The sequence below is a fragment of the Antechinus flavipes genome, chromosome 1 (assembly GCF_016432865.1).
Source record: "Antechinus flavipes isolate AdamAnt ecotype Samford, QLD, Australia chromosome 1, AdamAnt_v2, whole genome shotgun sequence".
NCBI classification, from domain to species: domain Eukaryota; kingdom Metazoa; phylum Chordata; class Mammalia; order Dasyuromorphia; family Dasyuridae; genus Antechinus; species Antechinus flavipes.
In genome coordinates this window covers 390,992,926-391,008,357 of record NC_067398.1, presented here as the reverse complement: position 1 = coordinate 391,008,357, position 15,432 = coordinate 390,992,926, and the positions used below count along the sequence as shown (strand labels likewise).

Sequence of the window (15,432 nt, the reverse complement as noted above, 5' to 3'; positions counted from 1 at the left end):
ATAAAGCCAAAACAATAGTTTAGTATTTCAGCATTCAACAATATTTCAACCATCAAAAAAATAAAACTCCAACATCAAAGGATGAAAGAGAGATTTCTCTTCAGCATGATTAGGTAGACTGAATCTGAAGCCCCCTGGAGTGCCACAGGCAGGAAGGATGGTGGTCATTCCTTCAATAAATTAGGAAGCACAGAATTCAGGAGGCATATTGCTCATTTCTGGGCTGGCATAAGGTCATCAATCAACTGGCCCTTATCCAAATGCTTCTCCATTTTAATTAGCAAATTCACACCATCTACCACCATCTGTACCAGCTCTACTTTTGATAAGCCCAGTTGATCAGCACAGGAGATGTCAAAGACACCACCCACAATTGCTGTGTCTATACTCCCATCTCCTTTTCTGGAGCATCAGCTTCTTCAGCACTTCACCAAATTACTCATGCTTGCCCAGGTGGGCCAGTTTAATATGTTCAATTGCATATAGGGTTGTGACCAGATTGTAGGGGCAGGTCAGGATGTAGCCCAAGTGGAAGTTCCAAATGAACTTCTAGTTCTTGGTATGAAAAAGGATTTCAATCTGGGTGAGCCTCATGTAGAAATGTGTGAACACTTCCTTCATGTTACCTCCCTTCTTTGTGGAGATAACTCTCAGGTGATCTTCCTCATTGAGCCAATCCAGAAAGGTTTTGTTGGCATTGTGTCAAATGTCCTTGCCATCAGGCCAGTCTCAGGCCATGCCAGATGCCAAGAGAAAAGGAGAGACAGGCTTGTTGAAGAGGAAGTGGTCATCAAACAGCTGCTACTGTTCCTACTCAGTTATGTTCTTCAAAGCATAGTATTTCCTATTCAGGTCACATTCCAGGCTGACCAGAGTTTCCACAAAGAGCTTCTCTATGACATAGCATTCACTCCAGCTATAATTAGAGGTGGGTAGAATCACCAAATACTTCAGCCAGTTGAAATATGAGAACTCAACACATAGTTAGGATCCAGGTAATCACCATCCTGCAGATTGTCAGGGTTAAGATCATCAGTCTTATGTTCATCTGAAAGTTTGTAGTCTCTATGGTGGTCCTCAGTAATAGGATCAAACAATTCCTTGAACACATCATAGCTCTCTTCATTTCCAGTCACACAGCTCACAGTCATGATGAATGGATGCCTTGGATTGTCCACACCAGTGTGGATAACATCATCTAGGATGAAGTGGCTGGATGTAACCTTATCTCAGAGTTTTTCACAGAGATCCATAGCTCCTTAGCCATATGGTTGTGGGTCCAAGAGAGGTCGAAGTATTCCTCCTCAGCAGGGTAGCAGGACTTCAGCATGGTGTGGCTACTGGAGAATGGCATGATGGCAGGAGGTGAGGGTGCTCCAGCAGGTTGCAGAAGAAATAAAATTCAGAAAATGCTGCTGCTTTTGCTATGATCTCAGGCCACTTTAGCCTGAGCTCAGTCACCAAGTCTATACCTTAAATCTGTTAAGGGAAATTCAATGTTCCCTATTTCCCTACTAATCTTGAGTGATCTCCATATTAGCTATTTTAGTTATAACCTTTCTCATCCGGATACATTCTTCTTAACAGAGAAAATGTAAACAAAATAAGTTCTTTAAAGTCCTACCTTCTTTCTTTAATTTCTCATTTTATCCTTGACCACAAGCATTGTCCCTATCCCTTCACTGATCTTTCCTTTTCCCACCTTGCAACCTGAAATCACACATGTACATTTGTTATCTTTAGCTTTCTTTATTCTTAATTTCTTAGCTTGAGCACTTCTGACACTATTTACAAGAGCAGGTGACACTACTTATTCATTTTCTTTTACTATCCTTTTATTTTTTGTACAAATTTTTTTTTGAAATTTAGGTTGGTTGACATTTCCCTGTGCATTCATATCAACTTTTTTAGATATCTCCCTTTTCTCCTTATTGGAATTAATATCAAACCAACCCCTAACACTAGACCATTCACACACACACAAATACCTCTGGGAGATGTGGCTAAGTTGGATATGCTTCAAAAATAGATCTTGAATGGATTAGATGTCTATCATTTTTGGACTATCCCCAGATAAGTGTAGAGAGGCTTGTGGATGATAAATCATTTATTTATAGAAATTCACTAGGATCCCCTATTAAGTCATTATTATTGTTCAGTCATTTTTCAGTTGTGTATGACTCTTTGCCACTCAGTTTTTTTATTTTCTCAGCAAAAATTCTGCAGAGATTTGCCATTTTATTCTCCAGTTCATTTTACCGATAAAGAAACTGAGATTCACAGAATTAAGTGACTTGCCCAAGGACATCTTTCTAAAGAATCTGAGCCCAGATTTGAACTCAAGAAGATACTTTCTGATTCCAGGTCCAGCACCCTATGCCTTTGGCAACCTAGTAGCACAGGTTCTGTACCTGCTTGGTACTGATACTGGTTTAAAATTCTTTAGGAGTGGCAAGAAATCCAGTCAAAATGTCATTGTTATAGAGCATTGCTCCCACATCAATGAAATTACAGATCTCTGGACTACTGAAGTCAATGAAGATATGGTATGTGTTTAAGAGTGTGTGGTCAGCCTTATTTGATTATACATATTTTAAACAATTGGATCAATGATAACTCCTCCTTCTCACTAAATGTATGACCAAATTGAAATCTAAATTAAGGTTTTCAAAAAAAAACTCTTCATATTAGTTTTTTTGTGGAACTGAATTTTATGTGTAAGACAATATCTTATTTCCTTACATTTTCAAAATATAGAAAACTGGCATGCTAATTATTATAAGCTATAGTTTGTAGATTTTGCCTTGGTCTAAGGCTTTCAAGTGCTGATCTTTGGTGTTAATATTTTAGGAATCTTCAGTTACATCTGTTATGGTGTAGAATCTATTATTGAACCTACTATTGAAATTACATTTCAAAAACACAGTTCCTTTATATGGTAACTCTTTGAGCAAGCACAAGTTATCTACAAGCTCAATACTCATCCTGTTCTCCAACACTAGCTTTGTAAAAGATGAGGGTATTCATACCCAACACATGAGACTTGGGAAGGCCCTTTAATTGATAGGGGGGAAAAAACTACCAACTTAAACCCAAAAGGAAAAAAAAATGGCTCTTAACCACTTTTATAAATGTAAGGTTGAAAAAAATCACTTGACCTCAATGAACCTCTGTTTCCTCAAATATATTAAGGAGGTTGGACTATATTATTTCCAGGTTTTTTCCCAGATCTAACATTCTGTAATTCTGGAATGGAGTAGACCTAAGCAGGCCCACTGATAAAGATCATCAGCAAGCAAAATGAAGATTAGGAGAAAAAATTAAATCCATTCCCCTCAAGAATGGACAGAAACTTCATTATTTTTCAGGCAATGAGAGAAATCTTTTGTGACAAATCCCCTCCCCACACTAGTATGAGAAAAAATATTTCAAAGCTGTTTTTTTCCTTTAAGATTAGGTCATTCATAAGTTATATAAAAAAGAAGAAAGTACTTCTTTTTCAATTTGGACTCATATTTATCATTGGCGATCTGGCCTTGTAAATGTTCAGTATTGACCTGATAAAGAAGAAGAATCTTTTCTTCCTGATGTTATACTGTACTTTTACTACAAGGAAGAAAGAAATAAACAAACAACTAGGATGAATGTCTGACAGTTGCTACTCCATCAACCTTGAAATTACTCACATTCAAAAGGGTATGAACAACAGAGATAAAACCTCTGAAATAGGAGCCAGTTCAATGGAGGCCTGCTTATTTAAGCTCTTTACAATTTTTAATTTATTTTTAAAATTTTTTTGCCATATGCCATTTCTAGCTAAGTGATCTGGATGGCCTCCAAAGTCAATGTGAAGCTTAGTAACTATGAAAAGCAGAAAGTTGAATGCAGGCTGCCTCCAACAGGTTTGCCTTGTATCACCAATATTAATGTTAGAATAGTTATAGAGTAAGCTAAGGCCTGACAACTGGATGATAGCAAAGCAGTATTTTCTCAATAAAGCTGTAAAGTCATTACCCTGAGTGCTGAATCCACTATAATATGCCATAGTTTCTGGCATTCTACATTGGTTGTTTTCCTTCATTCTCAAAGGGGATCAAAATGATATCAATATGTTAAAATCAAATTAATATGTCCAAATCTGGCTGATCAGACCAATATCAACTCAGAATGTTCTGCCACAGGTTAGACAACAAAATATCCTATGAATTTTAGAGCTGGATTTGCTAAGTTTATGCATCAAAGTGTTTCTTCTGAGCTAATTCAATTCTGCTTTTCTCACAGAGCATAGCACTTTCTCTGATAAGAACACACCATGTTGAATGGCCCTGTGCCAGTGTCTCCCATGTGATACAATCAAATCTAAAGTTCTTTAGAAAGATCTTGAGAGTCTCCTTGTATCACATTTTCTGACCATCTTGTACCTGATGTAAAAACTGTGTGAGTTCTCCATAGAATAGTCTTTTGGGTGATTACATTGGGCATTTGAACAATATGACAAATCCAATGGAGTTTCATTGTTTCATGGTATAGTTGAAGAAAGGACATGGTGCTGCTAAACTGTCCAGATTTCATAGGCAGTACAACAGCTCTGAAAGACCTTCAGTTTGGTAATCCATCTAAAACCTCTCCTCTCCCATGCTTTCCTTCAGAGCCTCTCAAAACTGAACTAGCTCTAGCAAGATGTGTATCAACCTCATTATCAATTTGGACATCCGTAGAAAGTATACTGCCAAGGTATTTTTGATGCTGTCAGTTGTGAGGGCTTATGAAATTATATCAAAATTTGTTTGTCCAGAGAAATATATCAGTATAGTATATCAATTTCATGATGGTATGCTTGCCTTGATTCAGGACAATGGATAATGTTCTTGAGCTTGCCCTGTCAGCAATGGAGTGAAACAGGGCTGTGTACTTGCTCCCATGATTTTTTAGCATGATGTTTTTTAATCATGTTGTCAAATGCCTTCAATAAGGAAAAACATGGCATCAAAATCAGTTACACACTGATGGTAAATTTTTCATCTTGAAAAAGCTATAAACCAAAACAGAAATGGAGAAAGTGTTGATGCATGAATTTTTGTTTGAAGATGATTGTGTATTCAGCACAGTCTCTGAAGCTGAGTTACAACAAAGTATGGATAGATTCTCTGCTTCTTGTGCTAATTTTGGCCTAAGAATTAACACCAAGAAAATAAAAATACTCCATCATCTAAGTTCCATATGTGAAATCATTGGTTACAGCAAATAGATAACTTTTTAATACTGTGGATAAGTTCACTTATCTTGTAATTCTACCTTAAGAGCTGGGAAAAAAACACCTTATTTCTCTGTTGTCCAATTCTATAATTTTACAACTAAGAAAACTGAGGCTCAAAGATGACATATAACTTAACTAAGATCTCAAAGGTCATTAAGTTACAATACTAGGTCATCCTCTTCAAAATTCATTATTATTTTGTATCATGTAGCAAATAAAATGAAAGAGTCCTGAAAAAGTTATCTCTACATAATGTTTATTTAACCTTGTATATTAAATGAACTGGTATAAATGTTGATTTAAAGAAATTTTGATAGTCTTTGGGAAAATGGAAATTCATTTTATAAAATTAATAATCATCTAATTTATTTGGTATATATGTGTGCATGTGAGTGCATTTGTGTGTGTGTGTGTGTGTGTGTGTGTGTGTGTGTGTGTATGAATAAAATGCTTGTCGTAAATCACACTTTGCAGCTTCCAAAGAGCTTTGTATATACAATGTGTTTTGATCCTTACCTATAGGAGTCTATAAGATAAAAATAACAGTTGAAATTTAAATAGTACTTGATGTTTTGTTTAATTTTGCCTCAAAATAATCCTTGAATTAGATGCTGCAAATATTATTATCTACATTTTATAAATGAAGTTGAGAATTAGAGAAATTGACTGACTTTTACATGACTAGGAAATACCAATGTTGATTTAGACTATTTTTTGTGTTGTGGATCACTTTGGAAGTCTGGCAAAGTCTATGGAGCCCTTCTCAGAATAGTGTCTTCAAATTCATAAAATAAATTACATAGGATTACAGAGGAAACCAATTATACTGAAATGAAATATACCAAAAAAATATTTAAAATTAATTCAAAGACCCTAGGTTAAGAAACTTTCAAGGTCCAGCACTTTGTATCCACAGTATACAAAGTATTACTACACTTTTTCTCTCAGCAGACAAATATTATTTTCATTTTACAGATGAAGAAATTGAAGAGAGATAAAATTATTTATCCTTAACATCAAATTTTGGACCAGAAAATAGTTTAACCTAGAATTTCTCAAACTATATTTTATGGACCTCTGAAAGTCTGAAAAGAAATCCAATGGGGTTTCCCAGAGAAAACATTAATAATGACAGACAATCCCCAAAGCAAGTTTATCTAATTTGTTTTCTGTACAATTGTCAACTGCCAAGTGCTGCTGCAGTTGCAGCTGCAATCCCATTTGAAAATATGGAAAACATGGTAATCATGTTAGCCTAGGATCCAGAAATTCACCACCTCTTTGTGATTTCATTGCGTATTCTAATTAGAATTTCTACCAGATGGAGAAGCTGAGGTAGAAGATGAAGTCTAAACTTTTTCATCTCTGAATAATCACAGCTTCCAACACCTGGGATAGCAACAGGTCTTAATCCAATTCTTAATCCTTACTTGAGCCTGAAACTTTTGCCAATTCAACTGCAGAGCTTATCATAAAAAGTAGGAATCAGAGAAAATGTTGTCAAATATCTATTTCTTACCCCTTGGCCTTTTTAGGGACACTTGCAGTTTTAAACCTTGACAAAGAAAAATTAATGTTAGAGAATCAGAAAAACGTCTAGATTTCCAAGGATCTTTCTTAGAGCTCTACTCCTCCCTTAATACTATATGTGCTCACTTTGTGCTCTGTAACAGCTAAATTTTCTTTGTTGCCCTAACTAGGGACTTCTGTTATGGATTCCACCAGTTCAGTTTATTCTTTTTTTTTTTTAATTAATTAATTTATTTTTTTACTTAATGATTACTTTATAATGACAACATTATTCCTTGCACTCGTTTCTTTTCCGATTTTTTTCCCCCTCCCTCCCTCCACCCCCTCCCCTAGATGGCAAGCAGTCCTTTATAAGTTGGATATGTTGCAGTATATCCTAGATACAATATATGTTTGCAGAACCGAACAGTTCTCTTGTTGCATAGGGAGAATTGGATTCAGAAGATATAAATAACCCGGGAAGAAAAACTAAAATGCAGATAGTTCACATTTGTTTCCCAGTGTTTGTTCTTTGGGTGTAGCTGCTTATGTCCGTCATTTATCAATTGAAACTTAGTTAGGTCTCTTTGTCAAAGAAATCCACTTCCATCAAAATATGTCCTCATACAATATCGTTGTCGAAGTGTATAATAATCTCCTGGTTCTGCTCATTTCACTTAGCATCAGTTCATGTAAGTCTCGCCAGTCCTCTCTGTATTCATCCTGCTGGTCATTTCTTACAGAAAAATAATATTCCATAACATTCATATACCACAATTTACCCAGCCATTCTCCAATTGATGGGCCTCCATTCATTTTCCAGTTTCTAGCCACTACAAATAGGGCTGCTACAAACATTTTGGCACATACAGGTCCCTTTCCCTTCTTTAGTATTTCTTTGGGATATAAGCCCAATAGAAACACTGCTGGATCAAAGAGTATGCACAATTTGATAATTTTTTGGGCATAATTCCAGATTGCTCTCCAGAATGGTTGGATTCGTTCACAACTCCACCAACAATGCATTAGTGTCCCAGTTTTCCCGCATCCCCTCCAACATTCATCATTATTTTTTCCTGTCATCTTAGCCAATCTGACAGGTGTGTAGTGGTATCTCAGAGTTGTCTTAATTTGCATTTCTCTGATCAATAATGATTTAGAACACTCTTTCATGTGAGTGGTAATAGTTTAAATTTCATCCTCTGAAAATTGTCTGTTCATATCCTTTGACCATTTATCAATTGGAGAATGGCTTGATTTCTTATAAATTTGAGTCAGTTCTCTATATATTTTAGAAATGAGGCCTTTATCAGAACCTTTAACTGTGAAGATGTTTTCCCAGTTTGTTGCTTCCCTTCTAATCTTGTTTGCATTAGTTTTGTTTGTACAAAGGCTTTTTAATTTGATGTAATCAAAATTTTCTATTTTGGGATCAGTAATGGTCTCTAGTTCATCTTTGGTCACAAATTTCTTTCTCCTCCACAAGTCTGGGAGATAAACTATTCTATGTTCCTCTAATTTATTTATAATCTCGTTCTTTATGCCTAGGTCATGGACCCATTTTGATCTTATCTTGGTATATGGTGTTAGATGTGGGTCCATGCCTAATTTCTGCCATACTAATTTCCAATTATCCCAGCAGTTTTTATCAAATAATGAATTCTTTTCCCAGAAGTTAGGGGCTTTGGGTTTGTCAAACACTAGATTGCTATAGTTGACTATTCTGTCTTGTGAACCTAACCTTTTCCACTGATCCACTAATCTATTTCTTAGCCAATACCAAATGGTTTTGGTGACTGCTGCTTTATAATATAATTTTAGATCAGGTACAGCTAGGCCACCTTCATTTGATTTTTTTTTTCATTAATTCCCTTGAGATTCTCGACTTTTTATTGTTCCATATGAATTTTGTTGTTATTTTTTCTAGATCATTAAAATATTTTCTTGGAAGTCTTATTGGTATAGCACTAAATAAATAGATTAGTTTAGGGAGTATTGTCATCTTTATTATGTTCGCTCGGCCGATCCAAGAGCACTTAATATTTTTCCAATTATTTAAGTCTGACTTTATTTGTGTGGAGACTTTTTTATAATTTTGCTCATATAATTCCTGACTTTCCTTTGGTAGATAGATTCCCAAATATTTTATGGTATCAACAGTTATTCTGAATGGAATTTCTCTTTGTATCTCTTGCTGTTGAGTTTTGTTGGAGATGTATAAAAATGCTGAGGATTTATGGGGATTTATTTTGTAGCCAGCTACTTTGCTAAAATTATGAATTATTTCTAATAGCTTCTTAGTAGAATCTCTGGGGTTCTCTAGGTATACCATCATATCATCTGCAAAGAGTGATAGTTTGGTTTCCTCATTGCCTACTCTAATTCCTTTAATATCTTTCTCGACTCTTATTGCTGAGGCTAGTGTTTCTAATACGATATTAAATAATAATGGTGATAGAGGGCAACCTTGCTTCACTCCAGATCTTACTGGGAAAGGTTCCAGTTTTTCCCCATTGCATATGATGCTTACTGATGGTTTTAAATATATGCTCCTGACTATTTTAAGGAAAAGTCCATTTATTCCTATGCTCTCAAGTGTTTTTATTAGGAATGGATGTTGGATTTTATCAAATGCTTTTTCTGCATCTATTGAGATGATCATATGGTTTTTATTTGTTTGGTTATTGATATAGTCAATTATGCTAATAGTTTTCCTAATATTGAACCAACCCTGCATTTCTGGTATAAATCCTACTTGGTCATAGTGTATTATCCTGGGGATGATTTTCTGTAATCTTTTTGCTAATATTTTATTTAAGATTTTAGCATCAATATTCATTAGGGAGATTGGTCTATAATTTTCTTTCTCTGTTTTCAGCCTACCTGGTTTAGGTATCAGTACCATGTCTGTGTCATAAAAGGAGTTTGGTAGGACTCCTTCGATCCCTATTTTTTCAAATAGTTTATATAACATTGGAGTTAATTGTTCTTTAAATGTTTGGTAGAATTCACATGTAAATCCATCTGGTCCTGGGGATTTTTTCTTAGGGAGTTGATTGATAGTTTGTTCTATTTCTTTTTCTGAGATGGGACTGTTTAGGATATTTACTTCTTCCTCTGTTAGTTTGGGCAAGCTATATTTTTGGAGGTATTTTTCTATTTCATTTAAGTTGTCGAATTTATTGGCATAAAGTTGAGCAAAGTAACTCCTAATTATTGCTCTAATTTCCTCTTCGTTACTGGTGAGTTCTCCCTTTTCATTTTTAAGACTAACAATTTGATTTTCCGCTTTCCTTTTTGTAATCAGATTTACTAAGGGTTTGTCTATTTTGTTGGTTTTTTCATAGAACCAACTCTTAGTTTTATTAATCATTTCAATAGTTTTTTTTACTTTCTATTTTATTGATCTCTCCTTTTATTTTTAGAATTTCAAGTTTAGTGTTTGACTGGGGGTTTTTAATTTGTTCCTTTTCTAGCATTTTTAGTTGCAAACCCAATTCATTGATCTTCTCTTTCTCTATTTTATACAAATAGGCCTCTAGAGATATGAAATTTCCCCTTATTACCGCTTTGGCTGCATCCCATACATTTTGGTATGATGTCTCATTATTATCATTTTCTTGTGTGAAGTTATTAATTATGTCTATGATTTGCTGTTTCACCCAATCATTCTTTAGCATGAGATTATTTAGTTTCCAATTATTTTTTGGTCTATTTCCCCCTGGTTTTTTGTTGAATGTAATTTTCATTGCATCGTGGTCTGAAAAGGATACATTTACTATTTCTGCCTTACTGCATTTGAGTTTGAGGTTTTTATGTCCTAATATATGGTCAATTTTTGTAAAGGTTCCATGAACTGCTGAAAAGAAAGTGTATTCCTTTCTGTCTCCATTACATTTTCTCCAGAGATCTATCATATCTAACTTTTCTAGTATTCTGTTTACCTCTTTGACTTCTTTCTTATTTATTTTGTGGTTTGATTTATCTAATTCTAAGAGTGCAAGGTTAAGATCTCCCACTATTATGGTTTTACTGTCTATTTTTTCTTGCAGCTCTTAGTTTCTCTTTTAAGAATTTAGATGCTACCCCACTTGGTGCATATATGTTTAATATAGATAGTGCTTCATTATCCATGCTGCCCTTTAGCAAGATATAGTGCCCTTCCTTATCTCTTTTAATTAGATCAATTTTTGCTTTAGCTTGATCTGAATTCAGGATGGCTACCCCTGCTTTTTTGACTTCACCTGAAGCATAGTAGATTTTGCTCCAACCTTTTACCTTTAACCTGCATGTATCACCCCGCTTCAGGTGTGTTTCCTGTAAACAACATATTGTAGGATTCTGGCTTTTAATCCATTCTGCTAACCGCTTCCTCTTTATGGGGGAGTTTACCCCGTTCACATTTATGGTTAGAATGACCAATTCTGTATTGCTTGCCATCTTGTTAACCCCGGATTATGCTTTTCTCCCTTCTTTCCCCTTCCCTCCCCTTCCCAGTATTAAGCTTGTGAGCACCACTTGCTTCTCACAGCCTTCCCTTTTTAGTATCCCTCCCCCCGCCTTAGAGTTCCTCCCTCTATCTTACCCCTTTCCCTCCCAGTTCCCCTATTCCCTTCCGCTTAGCTTATTCCTTCCCTTTTCACTTTTCCCTTCTCACTTTTCAATGAGGTGGGAGAAGTTTCACCATAGATTGAATATGTCTTAAGATTTTTCACTTAAAGCCAATTCTGAAGGCAGTAAGATACCCACTATATTCATCCCCCTCCCTTCTTTCTCTCAGATATAATGGGTTTCCTATGCCTCTTCATGAGATGTACTATCCCCACTTTACCCTTTTTCTGGTACAATGTCCTTTCCACATCAATTTCTAGAACAAGGTATACATGTATTCTTTATACATCTATATAGTCAAAATATAGTTCCCAAGATTAATCTTTACCTTTTTAGATTTCTCTTGAGTTCTATATTTGTAGATCAAACTTTTTGTTAAGTTCTGGCTTTTTCATCAGAAATAGGTGAAATTCGCTTACTTCGTTGAGTGTCCATCTTCTTCCCTGGAAAAAGATGCTCATTCTTGCTGGGTAAGTTATTTTTGGTTGCATACCAAGTTCCTTAGCCTTTCGGAATATCATATTCCAGGCTCTTCGATCTTTTAATGTGGATGCTGCCAGATCCTGGGTGATCCTTATTGTGGCTCCTTGATACTTGAATTGGGTTTTTCTAGCCGCTTGCAATATTTTTTCCTTCATCTGAGGGTTCTGGCATTTGGCCACTATATTCCTTGGTGTTTTGATTTTAGGATCCCTTTCAGTGGGTGATCGATGAATCCTTTCAATGTTTATTTTTTCCTCTGTTCCTATGACTTCTGGGCAGTTCTCTTTGATAATTTCCTGGAAAATAGTGTCCAGGCTCTTTTTTTCATCATTCTTTTCTGGGAGTCCAATGATTCTCAGATTGTCTCTCCTGGATCTGTTTTCCAGGTCTGTAGTCTTCCCCAGAAGGTATTTCACATTCTTTTCCATTGTTTGATTTTTTTGGTTTTGCTTGACTGATTCTTCTTGTCTCCTCGAGTCATTCAATTCCACTTGTTCAATTCTGATTTTCAGTGAAGTGTTTTCTTCACTCACTTTTTTAAGATCTTTTTCTAATTGTCCAATTGAATTCTTTTGTTCTGTGGAATTTTTTTCCATTTTGCCAATTTTGTTTTTTAGAGAGCTATTTTCTGTTTCCAGTTCACCAATCCTATTTTTCAAGGATTTTACTTCTTTATCCACTCTCTCTTTAACTGACTTCACTATACTTGGCTCTTTTGCCAAGCCTCCCTCTCCTTTTCCCATTTTTCTTCTAGCTCCCTTGTGAGAGCCTTTTTAATCACTTCTATGAGGTTCATCTGTGCTGAGGAACAGATGATCTCCTCCTTTGGGGATTCACCTGGAGACTGTCTGTTTTTAGTCTCCTCAGGATTTAGAGTCTGCTCTCTATCTGTATAGAAGCTGTCAAGGGTTAAAGTCCTCTTCAGCTTCTTGCTCATTCTGTCTAATAATCAAAGACAAAATAGCAAAGAAAAACAGAAAAAACTGGAGTCTTTCTTTGGGGGAGGGGCTGGGTATGTTACCGAGCTTCCTCTCCAGACTGCCGGGGGCAGCAGTGAGGCACTAGCAGGACTGTGCTGCGCGTGGGCTCTGAGATCCCAGAGCGTGCTGAGTCACTGTGGGGGGGGGTGAAAGGGGGGGGGGCGGCCAGGTCCCGAGAGACTCCAGCTGTTTGGGGTTGTATTCTTCAACCCCGGTGTTTTTAGCTTCTCTGCTGGGCTGCTGACTTGCTATCGGAGTAAAGTATCCAAACCGGTAGCGAAGCTCTCCCCGCAGAGCCGGCTGCGATCACTCCCCACCCCCTCTGCAGTCTGCTCCTGTGCTCTCACTGCCGCTGCCCTCAGCCTGCGCCCGATCTAAAACCATCCCAGCCCTCCAGTAAAGACAGACCTTTCTTGGCGAATCTCAAGGATGGCTTCTCTTGGTAACTATATGTGGGTTTTTTTCAGTCAAGCATTGATTCAGAGGCTTGTAATGAAGTGGATAGTGAGAGAAAGCGCGGAGCTTATGCAGCTGTGAGCCTCCTCTCCGCCATCTTAACTGGAAGTTCCTAAAGCCTCAGTTTATTCTTGAGGACACATTATCCATTTTTTTTGATGGTATTAGTCTGTTTACCAAAAAAGCTGGTGCTGCCAAAGCTAAATAGATCAACTTCTGATATACTAGTGAGGGGCACTTATCTTTGGAGGTCCTGGTTGAGAAAATCTTCTGAATGCAGGCAGGTGCTCTATTATTGCTGTTATCTATCTCTGCAATTTTTCAAAGCCGAGAATTTGTGTGGAAGAGGGGAAATACCTCAATCTATGGTTAGAGATTTAAGTAAGGTACTCTTCAATTAGACAAGGGCACATAATGGATTATTAATCCAGTCATTAAATACAGTTTGAAGGATTCACTCCACTTCTTTTGCAGGGGTCACCATACTTCTATGGGTGGTAGCCATAGTAGTATCTCTAATCAAATGCAGTTGTTAAATAGGTAAGAAAACTTATATATTCAAACATGTAAATTATTATTAAATACTTTTTTAAAAAGTGGCTTAGAAGACAAATTGCTTCAAGAAGATCTGGGTTCAAATCCTGTCTCAGATATTTACTGACCCTAAGAAAGTCATTTAACCTTCTGAGCCTCAGTTTCTTCATCTATAAAATTAAGGGTTGGATTTAATGACCTCTAAGCTTCCTTTTGAGTTCTAAATCTTTGTTATTTACTCTAATAAAGAATCCTTTCTAAGCCTTTGTACAAACAAAACTAATGCAAACAAGATTAGAAGGGAAGCAACAAACTGGGAAAATATCTTTACAGTTAAAGGTTCTGATAAAGGCCTCATTTCCAAAAATATATAGAGAATTGACTCAAATTTATAAGAAATCAAGCCATTCTCCAATTGATAAATGGTCAAAGGATATGAACAGACAATTTTCAGATGATGAAATTGAAACTATTACCACTCATATGAAAGTGTTCCAAATCATTATTGATTAGAGAAATGCAAATTAAGACAACTCTGAGATACCACTAACACCTGTCAGATTGGCTAAGATGACAGGAAAAAATAATGATGAATGTTGGAGGGGATGCGGGAAAACTGGGACACTGATGCATTGTTGGTGGAGTTGTGAACGAACTCAACCATTCTGGAGAGCAATCTGGAATTATGCCCAAAAAGTTATCAAACTGTGCATACCCTTTGATCCAGCAGTGCTACTACTGGGCTTATACCCCAAAGAGATACTAAAGAAGGGAAAGGGACCTGTATGTGCCCAAATGTTTGTGGCAGCCCTGTTTGTATTGGCTAGAAATTGGAAAATGAATGGATGCCCATCAATTGGAGAATGTCTGGGTAAATTGTGGTATATGAATGTTATGGAATATTATTGTTCTATAAGAAATGACCAGCAAGATGAATACAGAGAGGCTTGGAGAGACTTACATGAACTGATGCTAAGTGAAATGAGCAGAACCAGGAGATCATTATACACTTCGACAATGATATTGTATGAGGATGTATTCTGATGGAAATGGATTTCTTTGACAAAGAGACCTGAGTTTCAATTGATAAATGATGGACAGATGCAGCTACACCCAAAGAAAGAACACTGGGAAACAAATGTGAACTATTTGCATTTCTGTTTTTCTTCCCAGGTTATTTTTACCTTCTGAATGCAATTCTCCCTGTGCAACAAGAGAACTGTTCAGTTCTGCAAACATATATTGTATCTAGGATATACTGCAACATATCTAACATATATAGGACTGCTTGCCATCTGTGGGAGGGGGTGGAGGGAGGGAGGGGAAAAATCAGAACAGAAGCGAGTGCAAGAGATAATGTTGTTAAAAAAAATTACCCTGGCATGGATTCTGTCAATATAAAGTTATTATTAAATAAAATAAAAGAAAATATCAAAAAAAAGAAAAAAAATAAAGAATCCTTTCAAAAAAAAATCTTCACTAAAGTGGACACATTGAGGAGATTGTAATCTATTTACCAAAAACTCATTCCCCAAAATCAGTTATATTCATAGAAGGACATATATATCATTATCATATATGTGATATATGGACCATAGTTTG

The 15,432-nt window shown here is 36.2% G+C and overlaps 1 pseudogene; it reads right to left on the bottom strand.

Annotated features, from left to right (window-relative positions):
- Positions 1-212: 212 nt before the first annotated feature.
- On the bottom strand, positions 213-1,354 carry LOC127543607 (creatine kinase B-type-like; annotated as a pseudogene).
- Positions 1,355-15,432: the final 14,078 nt, after the last annotated feature.